Here is a 15,304-nt window from a genome sequence, read left to right as displayed (position 1 = left end):
GTCGTGAGGTTCCAGACTGTAGTGCCTAGAACCGATCGGCCACCCCAGCCGGCCACAAGTCAGGGAAGTCGCAGTTAAACCTTCAAAGTTTCTGGTTCAAGCCTACCACTCTACTGAGAACCAGGGTGCCGTGATGGGTTCTGGGGACAATGCTGCAAATTGTGAGCTTCATTGAAACTCTTTGAACAAGGTTCGTCTTCTCATCCTTCTCTACCAGTCACAGGAATGACAGATATTGTTTGCCCAACATGTAACACAGGCTGTAGCTAGTTGAACCTTGTTCCCTAATCAGCTGCCGCAAAAGCCTTTTCAATATGTTGAATAATGACCCCAGGGATACACACTGGTGTTCATTCCCATCCCTTGCTGCCATTTCCCAAAGGAGTATCATTATTCGCTGTACGTGTGAACTGCCGACGATTAATAACTCTCTACCATTTTGCATTTGCCGCCCTTTGACACAGGACACAACAGGAGAACAAAGGCTACTGGGTCAGTTTCGGATTCAATGGAAGACTGCACCTCGAACTTGTTGGTTAGAGGGGTGCGTGTAATACCCTGAGTTGTCCCTAGTCCCTGTCTCCTCTGTATAGGGTGCCTAGCCCTAGCATGTACACAACACTCACAGTCAGGTAGATGAGTAGTGGTATACACGTTTATTCTATATATACTTCACTAAAGAAGAATAAAAATTTTTGATGTATGTATTTGTGATTTTCTTCACTTGTGGTGTCAAGGTGCTACAATACCTGTTACATAATCTACATGATTCATTCCAAAAAAATGGCTCTGAGCACTATGGGACTTAACATCTATGGTCATCAGTCCCCTAGAACTTAGAACTACTTAAACCTAACTAACCTAAGGACATCACACAACACCCAGTCATCACGAGGCGGAGAAAAATCCCTGACCGCGCCGGGAATCGAACCCGGGAACGCTACCGGATTCATTCCAAGACTCAACCTTTTTTTAACTTTATCGAATAGTCAGATGTGAACAGTCTCATAGTACTGTTCTCCTGTGCACTTTCACAATGAAACACTCTACACCAAATATAGCCACTGCTCCATCGTCAGACACACACAAAGAACCAGTCCCATCCACTATTGATAAATAGCTGCTGATCCAACGAGTACACTCAGTTCGTTGATAGAGGCAGTGAGGACTCTCATCATTCTTCTACGTACTTCAAAGCTCTTTTTCTTCTCCCTGCAGCTTCCGTTCCTGCCAATCCCAAGAGACTTTAGTCTTCAACAGTATTTCCATACTGTCTATAGTCAGTAAAGGAGAGACTTGAAAAGTGGGGTTTCACACAAGTCTGTTGCAAACGTTCCAAACACCGATTTGCATTCAGTGCTACCCCAAAATCAGAAAAAAAATGATCATGTGGGGACGCACCTATTTCATGTGCAGTGCTGCCTCAGTCTAACTGATGTGCTCAGAGATAGACCTGAATTACAATGCTGGCTATTGAAACTGGAACACGAGAAAGGACAACAAGTAACGAAATTTTACTTATTGTGCGCATACAGTGTAGTAGGAAGAATATCTGACTACGTTTTTAAGTGATTTTGGGGCATACAGGGTGCGAAATTTTGTTACGTTGAGCTGGTACTTTTGGCAGCAACAAAATCTCCACCCCAACTGTGCATCGAGTCAGACTGAGCTTGGATGACACTTGCAGTACGTTGCTTCAAATCTATGCCAGAGTTAATCAGTCATAGTGGTTGACGAGTGATGGCGGTTCAGTCTCTTGGCAACCTATGACCAGGTATTTTCACTCGGTGAGAGATGTGGAGAACGTGCTGGTCAGGCCAAGAGTCGAACAACACTGTACCTGGGTAGGTCAGGACAGCATTGACAAAATGTAGCCTTGTGTTATCATGCTGAAAGATAACCTTACAGAGATCTAGAGGATAGTCCTTAACACGCCATGAAATGTGATGGCTGCTGTTCAAATTACTTGCCACATGATTTTGAATAAAATAATTTTGAATATTAGCTTGTGTCATTATAAAACATTAATGTAACTAAACCGCCAACGTTTCGACCGACTTGCTGCGGTGCTCTTCAGATCGGTTAACTTTTGAATAGTGGTGAATGTCTTCCCCTACATACCATCTATTTCGGTTATATGGTGGCTACCGCCATCACATATCAGGGGGTCTGTTGCCTGTGCCACTCTAGCAAGCGGTTGATAGGCAACTCTCGTTGGTGATTGGTAGGCAATAGCAAATCAGCAGCTTGTACGAAGGGGTGGTGTTTTCCTGTAGCGAAGCATGACGAAAAGACCATTGCATCGTACTTCTGAACAACACAGGCACTGCAATATCGTATTTATCCGCTGATACTGGGCAAATGTCTCACCTGTACGGCAATATACATAATGATTGTACGAGTGCAGGTTGTAGACATAGGGTTGATGACATGTGGTTGTTTGGGTCTGGCAGTGAGTCATGCTCGGATATCCTAAAGTCGTACAAAACAATCACAGTCCACACACTTGTGTTTTCGAGGTCACAGATGGTATCTTAGCAGAAGAAAAGTGAAAGTCTCATTTATTGCAAATAGTTATATATGTGACAGAATAGCGTTTTTTATTGGTGAAATTCATGCCTTGCTGCGGACTAGATGAACAGAGAAAAGTGTCATACGTTTGCGATCGGAGAAGACACAGATCGGACACACCCATGTATCCGTAGATATGTAGGCTACATACCTCTTCCAAACAATTGAGCGAGCAGTGGTACATGATGTCAGAATGCAAAGTCATCCCATTTGGGTTAAAATCGTTTGACAGAGGCATCCTCTGTCTGTGGAAGGATGTAACCACATAATAGACCCGAGAACGGTTGTCAGACACGTCAGTAGAATTGAACCTAAAACGGATAAATCTTACCTAAGGCTGAAAGAAATCTTTGGGTTAATATGAAACACCCAAATGCTTTTGTGCAGCGCACAGAAGGAGTTTGAGGCATTTTGAACCATCCTGTAGGAAACACGCTAAATCTTTAGTCAAGGAACATTTAACTATGAGAATACAGCTGACAAAACTCAACCTTTTCTTTGGAGAGCAATTTCAGATCATCAGTTAGGTACACACTAGATCATGCAACTCTCAGTATGTCTGTTGCCATTACTAAGCCGTGATAAGTAATGAACAGGAAGAACCTATTAGAATCTAAGTTTAAGAACGAGATGGTTGGATTGACAAGGGTAAGTGAAAGTTACAGGCCTAACAATCTACAGTTTATGATGCACATCCAAGAAGAACCGAGAACTGCTGCAATATTCCAGACAGTTGTTCCATTAAAACACAATTTTAACGTCAGTCAACTCCAGTTTATATGGTACGATCGTGGATCCTTTAGATGCTTTCTTGCAAATTTTCCCTGTATTTCAGCTGCAACCACACAGTCCTCCCCATGCGAGACAAATGGTTTGCAGCAGTGAGGATGTCTCTCACAGAGACAAACTTGAAGAATTGACCACAATGATAGCCGTTAAATATACTTCACACATTTCATAGCTAATCCTGCGCAGCAATAGATGTTACTTGAGTGACTAATTACTGTAGTGTCAGAGAAACCATCAAACTTGCAGTGCCTCTTAGCAGCTAATATTTTGACAGTGCCTTTCTTTCAATGTCTTCTTTCTGTGTAAGGTTTCGACATGTCTTACTGGACTATCCCCTTGTCAGACTGCAGGTATGCTCAGTTGGTTTTACGTCTTCGAATTACACACTCCAAATTCACTGAATGGAGATACTGATGGCTCCAGAATCAATACATCTGATTGTCCCTACACGGAGTGCATAGGAGCCAGAAGGAGGCATTATTGAGATGCCAGACCTGGTTATCTAAATAAAACAACTTCCCAAAACATACAATTTTCCTTCATAAAAATTTATACTGCCATAATTCCACAAAATCGTGGTACCAAACGAGGGTTGCCTCGCTGCCAACTACCCACTTTCAACTACTTTTCATAGTTTCTCAGCTGCCCAATTACTGTACACATAGACCACCGTACATGGGAGACAGGGTATAGAATATGAAAACAAATTTTCTTGTACAAATCTTTATTACTTTCTACATATACATAGAGAAAATAAATCTATTATTGTTTTGTATAGTTTTAATAACAAACAGCATAATTTTTAATTTATAATTTAAATCTATTTTTTGTCTGAAATATCTTTTTTGTGATTTTAACAATTAGCTCTCTTCCTCCCTGCAGTTCTTCTAGGTGAGGGTATTTGGGGATTTTAATGTTGCCTCTTATTTCTTGCATAACACTGTTGTTAAAATGCTCCACATCTTCCTGGATGTACGCTGCCAGCTCTTCTGCTGCACATACTTGCAAAGAGTCCATGTTTAACTTTACAAATTTTGCAAATGAGCACCCATTAAATTTTGTTATGCTGTCGGTTTTAAACTATGCTGACATCTGTTCTGCTGCTACGTGTACAACATTCAGTACTTCACATTTAGGTGCAATGTTTTAAGCAGATACAAATGAGAATAGAGCTTTATAAACAAATTTTTCTTGTATACTTTAATGTACTAAACATGCTCTAATCCATCATTTTTGGCTAGTATTCCAAAATACGGCCACTAAAAATTGCCATTGACAGTATGTGCTGATACCTTACCTTCTCCACTTGTATCCAGATTTCTCCATATGCTTTGTTTCAAGTGACTTGTTAACCTAGACTTTACCTTTACATTCCTCCTTCATGTCAGTTATTTGCACCATATACTCTAGTTTTCATCTCTTGGCTATGATCGCATCCATTTCCAGTTTTCTTTTTTGTATACATAACACATTAACTGTACTTACTGGAGTAACTTCTTTAATGGGGAACGGCTTAAGTCTGTATGATATATTGACTCTTTTTCTTAGTATGAATGGCATTTCCAAATGCAACTGTACTACAGCTGTGCCCTCAAAACATTACCATCACCACCATAATGAAATACAGTAGAGCATTATATTTATTTTACAGTGCCTGTATAGTTTGGTGCAATTCTTTCAGGCATACATACATTAAATGAGTTGTACGACTAGATCCTTTACTTACATTTTTGCTGTGCTATGTCTGGCAGACATAGCACAGGAACAAACACATCACCAATTAAACACTTTGACAGTCATATGCTTGCTGTGTTTAGGTTCATTTGAGCAGTTGCCAGAGAGCTAGTTTCAAGCGTCAGAAAACAGGCATTACTGCATATGCGCAGTTATGACAACACAGAGATCTCATGATCAGTGTTTGCTCTGCTCAAACACTTTTCATCATATTTCTATTTGGAATTTTGTGCATACTGGGGAAATCATGTGACCATTTGCACCACTATGGCATGTTGTTCAGATTAGAGGGGACATATGGAGTTATTATGTTTGGGGTAATTGTTTTATCATCTCCTCTACAGATAAGGAACGCAAAATAATGGAGCAGTTCTTGGCATACTATTCATTTAAAAACTAGACTCTCCAGTTCAAAGAACCCTGATATTTTACTGTGTGGTGGCTTTCACATAGATCTTTCATTTTATTGATACTCTGCGATACTGTTGTGATGTAGTATTTCCAATCAGGTTTACATCTACACTATACTGCAAAAAGCTATTAAGAAGTAACACTAAGTTCTTGCAAAAATAAAAATGAATGGTTGTTTGCATACATCAAAATAAGGACAATAAGTTGTTTCATGAGTACTTCAGAATGTATAAAAAACAAAGTTTTCTGTAGAGTCAAGAAAATATACAACTGGCAGTTTATATTCTACTCTAGGAATAGATATAAAGCAATGTAGAGAGTCACAACGATAAAAGATGATGTGCTGTAAATTTAAGAGTAAACAAATGACTCTGAGCACTGAGAGACTTAACTGCTGAGGTCATCAGTCCCCTAGAACTTAGAACTACTTAAACCTAACTAACCTAAGGACAACACACACATCCATACCCGAGGCAGGATTCGAACCTGCGACCGTAGCGGTCGCGCGGTTTCAGACTGTAGCGCCTAGAACCGCTCGGCCACTTCGGCCGGCAGACACTCGTACATACACCGAAAAAAACATAAGCACACGCACCGTATATACTCGCAACACTGGATACTTCACGCGAGGTTGGTCAGTCATCCACCGTGGCCAAGCCGGGTAAGATGTAAGCAACACAAAGTAAGAAATAACATCAACTCTAGAGTGGGTACCAGACAAGTATCAGAAACATGTCTTGCAAGCGAAAAGCACTGTGTTTTGTGGAATGCAGATTTGTTAAAGGAACAATTGAGTCTGCTAAGGCTGTCAATAAATTTGAAACAAATTATATTTTCAATACTACTGACCAAATTCACATGTTTAGTCATCATCAAGTGAACATTTGCTGTACGTTTGTACATGTAACATTAAGATATATTAGGTCATAAAACAAACAGGATATCTGGGAATACTCCATGAGCATCGGAATTTCGTAAATCGTACTAAAAAGCGTAGTTCAGGTTAAAGTGCATATTTGTATGTCCATGCCGTCCGTTGTGACCAAGCGGTTCTAGGATTTTCAGTCTGGAACCGCGCGACCGTTACGTGGCCTGATGACCTCAGATGTTAAGTCCCTTAGTGCTCAGGGCCATTTGAACCACTTTTTTTTTTTTTTTTTTTTTTTTTTTTTTTTTTAATGTCCAGATTCACACTGAAGTAGGCCTAACTGATATTAAGCTTTTCAATGTGGTTTTCAGGATGCAAATTTTTTTTGTAGTACCAGTACTGTAGTAGCCATTTTATTATGGCAAAATTCCGCATGTGCACTTGAAATTGAGGGTACATTTGAAACTAGCGAATAGTAAGACATGAAACACTTTGTTCCAAATAACTTTTGCCTCCACAGAAAAGAACAGATTATTTTCGTTGATTAATAAAAGCCAAATTTCTTTAGCACAGTGACAAAAATAACTTTATTGTTTTACAAGACGATTAATGGTTTAACTGCTAATAATGCGTAAATAAAAAGAGAATAATGAATATTTTAGTCTTCCACGGTTATGGGAATGTATTTTAATTCACTTGGTAACTCTCGGTCACAGAAAACCATTTTCTATTCATTTGATGTGAGAGCGGTACAGAGAACAGCAAAATCACGAAACGTACAGGTCACATGGAGAGTTGGAGACTACCCCCAACTCCTCTACAGCTCAGACCGCTCTGTGCAGACGCGGAATTTGAGATCGCCAGAGAAACTTTTCCATGTGGAATTTGACTGCTTGTTGTACCCACTGCTCGAACAGCTAACAGTCACATTCTCAAGTAGCCAAAAGTGGGAGAAAGTGCTTTTCAAATGCGACTTTAGCTCTGCGCATGCATAAGAGCCTGCTGGCAACTGCTCATATGAACCTTTTCTTACTGTGCTGTGTGCCATACACATTTCCAGCAAAAGGGTAAATAAACGCGCTAATGATATGATAGAAACGTACAACACACTTACGGTACTCTCTAAAATAAATGTATCTTTCTGTACAGGGCTATCTTTCATTACATACAAAACAACAAAATTCCACAAAAACAGCTCTTTCTTTCGTCAGATAAGTTTGCATATTATTATTATTATTATTATTATTGGCAGCGGCTGTAGTTGTATAAATTGTTGATAAGCATAACTGATATACAGCAGATGCTATTAATTTCACACTCTCAAATTTATCTGAATCTGTAGATTAACATCCTTGGATTTAAAAAAAAAAACGGAAATTTCATAAGAGGCCGGAATCCACTAGAACTTAGGTTGTGTTTTCCATTTTTTCCGCCATAAATGTCCATTTCTATTTCCAGTAGTTTGTTTAGGAGTTACAAATACCCCAGCATTTCTTTTGCTCAGCTGTTGTACTATTACCTACTTCGAAACTTACAGTACGGTATGTTTTTCTTAACAGTTATAACATCGGAGACTTTTTATGTACTTGATGGTCAGGGCATCAGATCTAAAATTTTTATTATATAATCTTTAGAAGTGGCATTCCACACGACTTTCCTTCGTCTGTAATCAACTATAAATTTAAGTGTGTTTCCATTGGAGTCAACAGACATTATTGCACATAAATCCCTTCACAGCATATCAGTTACCTGTCATCTGCTGAAAATCGCAGATTCCCACCGAAGGAGGGGAGCATTGCGCCTTACGCAGGGCCTCCATTGCTAGGAAAATACACTTGCACAAATGCGCATGCGTAGATGTGCCATTGGAAATTTATGCGCATGTGCAAAGTTGAACAGAAAAAAGGCTTCTTTGTGGACACAGCTTTAAACTGACAAACTTTGTTCACAGGCATACGTGTTGTTTGACAAACTTGTGGATAGAAAAGATCGAATTTGACAAACAAGTCTGATAGTGTACGATGGCCTGAAGACGAATGTTACAGCTTCCTAATCGTCTAACCGTAACTACATTTCTTTACGACACGCAGTACTGTCGATTGTCGATGGGTGCTTCAGTTCACTGTGTATTGAGTGACTGCGAAGAAAGAAAGCACTATTCCTCTAAATGTGTGTTTGGGATTCCCTTGAGTGTTCCAACTTCAGTATTCGGATATGAGGTCAGTGTTGTAGTCCAGATAAAAGTTAAATGAATGGGAGAGAAACAGTTACCTTATTTCTACTGAATTTTGTATGCAAGCAAAAGAACATTCAGAACAAATTGCAAACTAAGTTTCTGTGGATACTAGTACAAACCAAAATAATTCCGTGACGTTACAGAGGACACAGGAGCTAGCAGTAATAAATGGGGTATCGGACCATAGGTGAACGAAATTTATATTCATGACTTCTGTAAGGACCGATTGTGAAATCCCCATGGGTACCACCTAAAGGTCAAGTATTCCTCGCACTTTCCAAAATGAACCTTCGTTTCCAAACCCAGTGGCTTCTCATCTCAAGTACCCTGGTTGGCGTATTCTGAATACACAGACAGGGAGCGTTTTTTAGATGTTACGTTCTTTTTAAACCAGACAGTCGGGAAAGGTGGAGATCCAGTACTTAAGTCTTTTAGTAAGACGGCCACACACTAACTTGAAAAAATATCTACAGGATTTTTCGGATCATACACAGACAATGTTTTATCTAGAACAGCGGTTTTCAACGTGGGTAAAATTATCCCCCGAGGGGTAAAAACTAAACGATTCGATTCTGTTTCAGTCAATAAACTAAATTATTTTCAAAAGATCATAACTATTATCACAATTTTGTAACTCTTTAATACTGATCATGTAAGTTATCAATAATAACTTTTTTTGAATTAGTAGCATTAATGCGGTGGAGGTTACATAGTCCATCCACTGCACACATATGTTGTGCTTTGTCCCGTACATCGCTGGTGATAAAATAGAGACATATACATAACAAATGCGAAATATTTCACGAAAATGTCTTTTAGAAGTTGTAGTTAGCACCTGCAGTAGACCATAAATTGCTCCATTACTCGCTTCGAAACAAATGAACAAATTAATTGACAGCATGTCACAGCTATAACTACACAAAGTGTTCTACAGTTATTATTATTATTATTATTATTATTATTATTAGAGTAGTTAGACACAAGGCCTGAAGTTGTCCAGTGCCAGTTCAGAAGTGAGGAGTGAAGCAGTGAAGTGATTTACGAACCATAAGTATAGTGCACACAACTGAACGTGTTCGATTTTAAAGGGGTTGCAGGACCAAGGTCAAGCAAGTGCCGCAGTGGAGAAGAATAATGCAGAGGAAGCATGTTTTGTAACATGTGTGTACCCTCACTGTGGATAGTTATTCTAAGACACACACACACACACACACACACACACACACACACACCATCACCACGAATTCCTCTGTCATTCATTCGAAGACACACACACTGATAGTGTGCATCATTTTAAAAATAAAAGTGTTCCAAGAACAGTATTTCATTCTACAGTTTAGATGGATGCTAAAGTTGATGATAACGTGGGAGAAGAGGGAGGGTGGGTGCAACAGATGGCGCGGGGGGGGGGGGGGGGGGCGGTGTACTAGCTGATGTCTGATTGCACTCAGGGATAATGATCTAAGAAAGATTGGGAACCACTGATCTAGAACGTTTCAAATTCGTTGATAGTGTTTTGAAGATATCAGAAGGAAAGGAAAAATCTGCTGTGCATTAACTGAAAAGCAAAAACGCACATCAAGATGCTAGCTGTGGCAAAGTGCTTAACTTAGACTGACATTTAAAAAAAAAATCGCAACATCAAGGAGTTGTGCGACATAAACGGGATTTGGGAGGCATGTTTCTACGTTCGAAAGATGGTGTCTATTCAAATTTCGCGCCAGTCGAATAAGAATGGCGCTAGTAACGCCACTGCGAGGACGCAAATCAGATTTGCTTCAAACAGACGCTGTAAAGGTTGTGAGCGTTAATTACCTTGAATACTGGAGGTGGTGATCTGACGTTAGCCCAAATACCTTTAAAGTCGATAAAGGGGGCATTATCAACACCTCATTCAGTTTGAATGAGGTGTGTAACAGGGCTACGAGAAGCTGGATGTTCCTTCTGCGATATTGCAGAAAGACTTGCCAGGAATGTAGCCACTGTACACAACTGCTGGCAGCGGTGGTCACGAGAATGTAAGGTCGCAAGAAGATCGGGCTCTGAACGGCCACGTGGCACTGCCGAGAGGGACGACCATCGTGTTTGGCGTGGCGCATCGTACTGCATCTGTAGCAGTAATTTGAGCAGCATTTCGTACGACAGTGTCACAAAGAACTGTTACAAATCGGTTACTTCGAGGACAGCAAACGCCCTCTCGCGTGCATTCCACTGATCCTAAAACAAGCGCCATTTGCAACTTCAATGGTGTCAAGCGAGAGAGCTCATTGGAAGGTGGATGGAGGTCTGTTATGTTTTCTGATGAAAGCCTCGGTGCCAGTGATGGTCGTGTGTTGGTTAGGAGGTCAGTTGAGGTCCTGCAACCAACCTGTATGCATACTAGTAACACTGGACCTACATATGAAGTTATGGTCTCCAGGTGTGATTTCTTTTACAGCAGGAGCATTCTCGTGGTTATCCCATGTCTCCTGACTGCAAATTTGTACGTCAGTTTGGTGATTCGGTCTGTTGTGCTGTCACTGATGAATAGCATTCCAGATGGTGTTTCCCAACAGGATATCGCTCGCCCACATACCGCTGTTGTAACCCAACATGATCAGCAGAGTGTCGACACATTGCTTTGGCCACCTTGATCACCAGATCAGTCTCCAATCGAGCATATATTGGACATAATCAGGCGACAACTCCTGCGAGTTCCGGTACCAGCAGTACCGTCCCTGTGTTGAATGATCAAGTACAACAGGCGTGGTACGCCATCCCATAAACTGACATCTGGCACCTGCACAACACACTGCATGCATGTTTGCATTCAATATTCTGGCTGTTACACTCGTTATTAATATATCAGCATCCCACATTTAGATTGGCTTATTTCGTGCTTACATGAATCTGTGATCTTGCAATGTTTATCGCTTAGGTATGTTACCTAGACAAATGTATTCCCAAAATTTCATTACTCTCTACATTAATTATTTTTTGTGTTGCGGTTTTCTCCGTAAGGGTATTTTTGGAAACTGCGATCCTTTACGGCCAGCACAAACTGGCTCTTTGTGGAAAACTAAATCATGGAAATTTTCGATCTCTCCTGGAGTTCCGAGCTGCAGCTGGCGATTTAGTGTGTAAATGCACCTTCCAATGGTCTAGGACCTCACAGTACATCAGCACCGGTATTCACAACCAGATAACAGAAACATGGGGCGACGCGGGAAGTCAAAAAGTAAAGGGACTTTTGCCATTGCTTGCAGTAGGGCTTGGTAACACTGCTAGTATCCAGAGCTATGGTATTGTCGTCTGTAATAATTCTACACAACGTGTTACTCTTATTCCCGCTTTAGTCATTGTCGATCTGCGTGACGAGGAAAGACCGGGCAGGCCGTCGCGTCGACAATGAAGGACAATTTTTAAGTCGTTGAGGGTATGGTCATGGAAACAGACGATCCACAGTGGCCGAAATCGCCAATACTTTACATGTCAGTCAAAGTTCAGTGTATTCCTTCTTACACGGCAGGCTAAATTTTCTGCAGTGTGTACAAGGTGGGTACGGAAAGAATTGTCAGCACAGCATAAGGCGCAAAGGATGGACATCTATCGTAAACGTTTAGCCCTTATCATCGTGAGTCAGATGGATTTTTACAGAAAGTCATTACTGTAGACGAAAGTGAACGCATCATCACAGAAATTAATTTAAACGTCAGCCATCAGTTGGTAAGATTATGCTAACACGTGGTAGCCGTTCATTTCACCCCAAGAGGCAAAACTGTGTATAGTGAAAAGTATTGTGATGGGTGGCAAACTAATCTGAAACCGGCAATCAGATCCAAACGTCACCGTAAACTGCGAAAAGGTGTCATCCTGCAGCAAGACAACGCTCGGCCACATTCTGCCAAACGAACGGCCAAAACAATAAATGAGATGGGATTCGAATTGCTGGAACATCCGCCATACAGTCCACACCTGCCTCCAAGCGATTTCCATGTTTTTGGACCATTGAAGGAAGCGCTCAGGGGAAGATGATTTGCAACCGATGTGAAGTCACTGATGCGGTGCAAAATTGGTTACAGGTGCAACAAAAAACTTGTCAAACTTCGGACAAAGTGCGTTGAAGTGCAGGGAGGTTATGTGGAAAAATAATGTATGTTCCAGTTTTCTATCTCTTACAATAAATATTCCGTTCCTCAAATTCTCTTTGGTTTTTAACTTCCCCTCGTACATTGCTGTGTTCGCTCTTTAAACCTAGTCTTAGCCGATTCGTTTTCTCTGGAGGCTATCTGGAATTGCCTAGGGACGGCACGATCAGCTACAAACGTCTTTAGGAGTTCCGCTAAACAGAACGGCATTCTGCAACAATCTGTGAAAAATTTATAGTCATCTGTAAGACACTCAACACTTGGCACTGCGCGAAACTCTGTGGATCTACAAACGGGTGACAATTCGGCGCTGGAAAGAAATGTTCTTAGGCATAATGCGTTCTCTGCAACAGTGAGAATCGACTGCTATGGAAGAAACTGCCTACAGTGCACACCTGTTTTTATGTGCAGTCACTTATGGTCAGTTTATTGTATCGTTTGTACTACTGGAAAAATCTTCTCCTTAACCTTTTCTCTTTGCAGAGCATTACGGAGTGTTAACTGTGATCTTGTTACAGCATTACACTACGATAGCGGTGTGTACAGTGTCTTAGAAGAAACGGTAAGAAACAGTGACACAGAATTGGAAAAAAAAAAAAAAAAAAAAACTGTTTAGGGAGGGCTCAAAACTCGCAGAAGAAGCCAGAGTAACAGTCACAGTACCAAGGTGAGACAATGAAATATCGAGACAACAGTTCTGCTAACAGCTTAGAGGAATATTACAACAATAACGTAGCCTTACCTTTCTTCCCTCAAGTAAGAAACTAACTCTACGACAGGTTTCGAAGCAGTCAAAATTTAATTAAATCCCTTCAGAACATAAGTCAGAGGAAATACGTAAACTGCAGTACCGTGTCATAGATATACCGAGTCCGTCAAATTTTATCTATCATTGTTGCCAGAACATAAAAGAACAAAGTGCGTGACCAGAGAAAGCTTGGGAGGCGGTAGACACACAATGACTTTTTTTTTTTTTCCGTATAACTCTGCTACAAAATTCTAGTCACCATTCTAGTTTTAATAGCAACGCCACAGAGGACACTTTCGACTTTAAAACATTTGAAAACCAACTTAAGGAGCAGCACAAATTAAAATAGAATAACTGGGCTTGTTCTACTCTCTGTGCATCGCAGCGTTCCATTTGATCTAGGTGAGGTAGTGAGTCACTTTTCCAAATTGCCATGTCGAATACATACTTCCAACGGGTCAGTGCTTGCAGCTACTCAGAGTTTGACTGCTTAGTATCGATAAAGTTTTGGGCTGCAATTAAACAGGGAAGACTGTGTCCTTTCAAAATTTACCCAGAAACGCCGTCTTTATTCTCCGGCGAAAAAAAAAATCTTGCATATACCCATGTTCTGAAGGTATATTAAGCGCTTGTTTTTATTTATTTATTTATTGGGAAATATCTTTTATAAATACAATGTATAATAGATGTTTGACAATATTTTAGAGTATTGTAATATTAGACAATTACATTAGTTTGTTACCCATATAATCATCAGACATACTATAAAACCAGTTATTTAGTAAAACGGAGTTGACAACGTTTTTTGAATGCTTCTGCTTGAGTGGGGCTCTTTATAATTTCTGGCAGCACATTTTAGAATGTTACATGTCAAAGATAAGCACAATTTTATTACAGAGTTCTGCTGGAACAGTTTACACGAATATTTTTTCTTAACACAGTGTGGTGCTCATGCACGACAACACAAGCGCCGACTCCACGGGGCCTGAGAGGGCCCCAGCCCCCTCAAAAATTCTTTTGAGGTGGCGGAGCCCCCAATAACTTAAAAAAATTATTACTTATATTATGCTTTGTAAAATCATAAAAATTAAGTTGGAATTTTTTATTTTCCTTGTTTTGACGATAGTTACCTTTTAAAATACATTCAGTAATGAGTTAAAACAAATACTTATTACGGCAGCAAGCAGGTTAACTGAAAAAGAATGGTGTGAATCATGATAGTGTTACGGTGCTGCGGGAACACTTAGAAATTGTCCCGGTACGCGAACCTTCGGGTAAAGTCTGGCGCCGGCCGTCCAGCGCTGCGCCCTCGGCGACATCAAAAGGACTGGAGCAAAAGCGCCTGGAACCCTCCGCCTCGCGTCGCCTTGACGCTTCGTGACATTACGACGCCGCGGCTATATAAAGCCCACCCTGCTGTCGCAGCCATTCAGTGTGGATAGTTTCGTTCAGTGCATGCTGCAGACGTGTTTAGTGTTCCGATTTTAGTGCCTAGTAGACTATTTTATATGACTATATTTTATTCATTTACTTTAGTCTCTTAGTGTATTGTCAATTAAGTTTGCAATGGATAAATTTGTTACCCAAAAGGCGTGCTTAAAAGTTGATGATACTGCAAGTCAACCTCCAACAATTCTTGTGTCGTCAATTGCTTCGTCGTCTTCAGGCAAGAACCGTTCACGGCCGAAACTTGGACAATCTGGTAAGGCAAGATCATTTCAGAAGTCTTAGTTGATCAAATATACATGGCTATAATATGAAGCATCTACCGAAAAAGTTCTTTTGCAAAACCTGCAAAGAGGCACATGCTAAAACTCTCA

The sequence above is a fragment of the Schistocerca americana genome, chromosome X (genome assembly GCF_021461395.2).
Source record: "Schistocerca americana isolate TAMUIC-IGC-003095 chromosome X, iqSchAmer2.1, whole genome shotgun sequence".
NCBI lineage: Eukaryota > Metazoa > Arthropoda > Insecta > Orthoptera > Acrididae > Schistocerca > Schistocerca americana.
The sequence above is the reverse complement of the archived record's forward strand: the minus strand, read 5'-3'. Positions refer to the sequence as shown.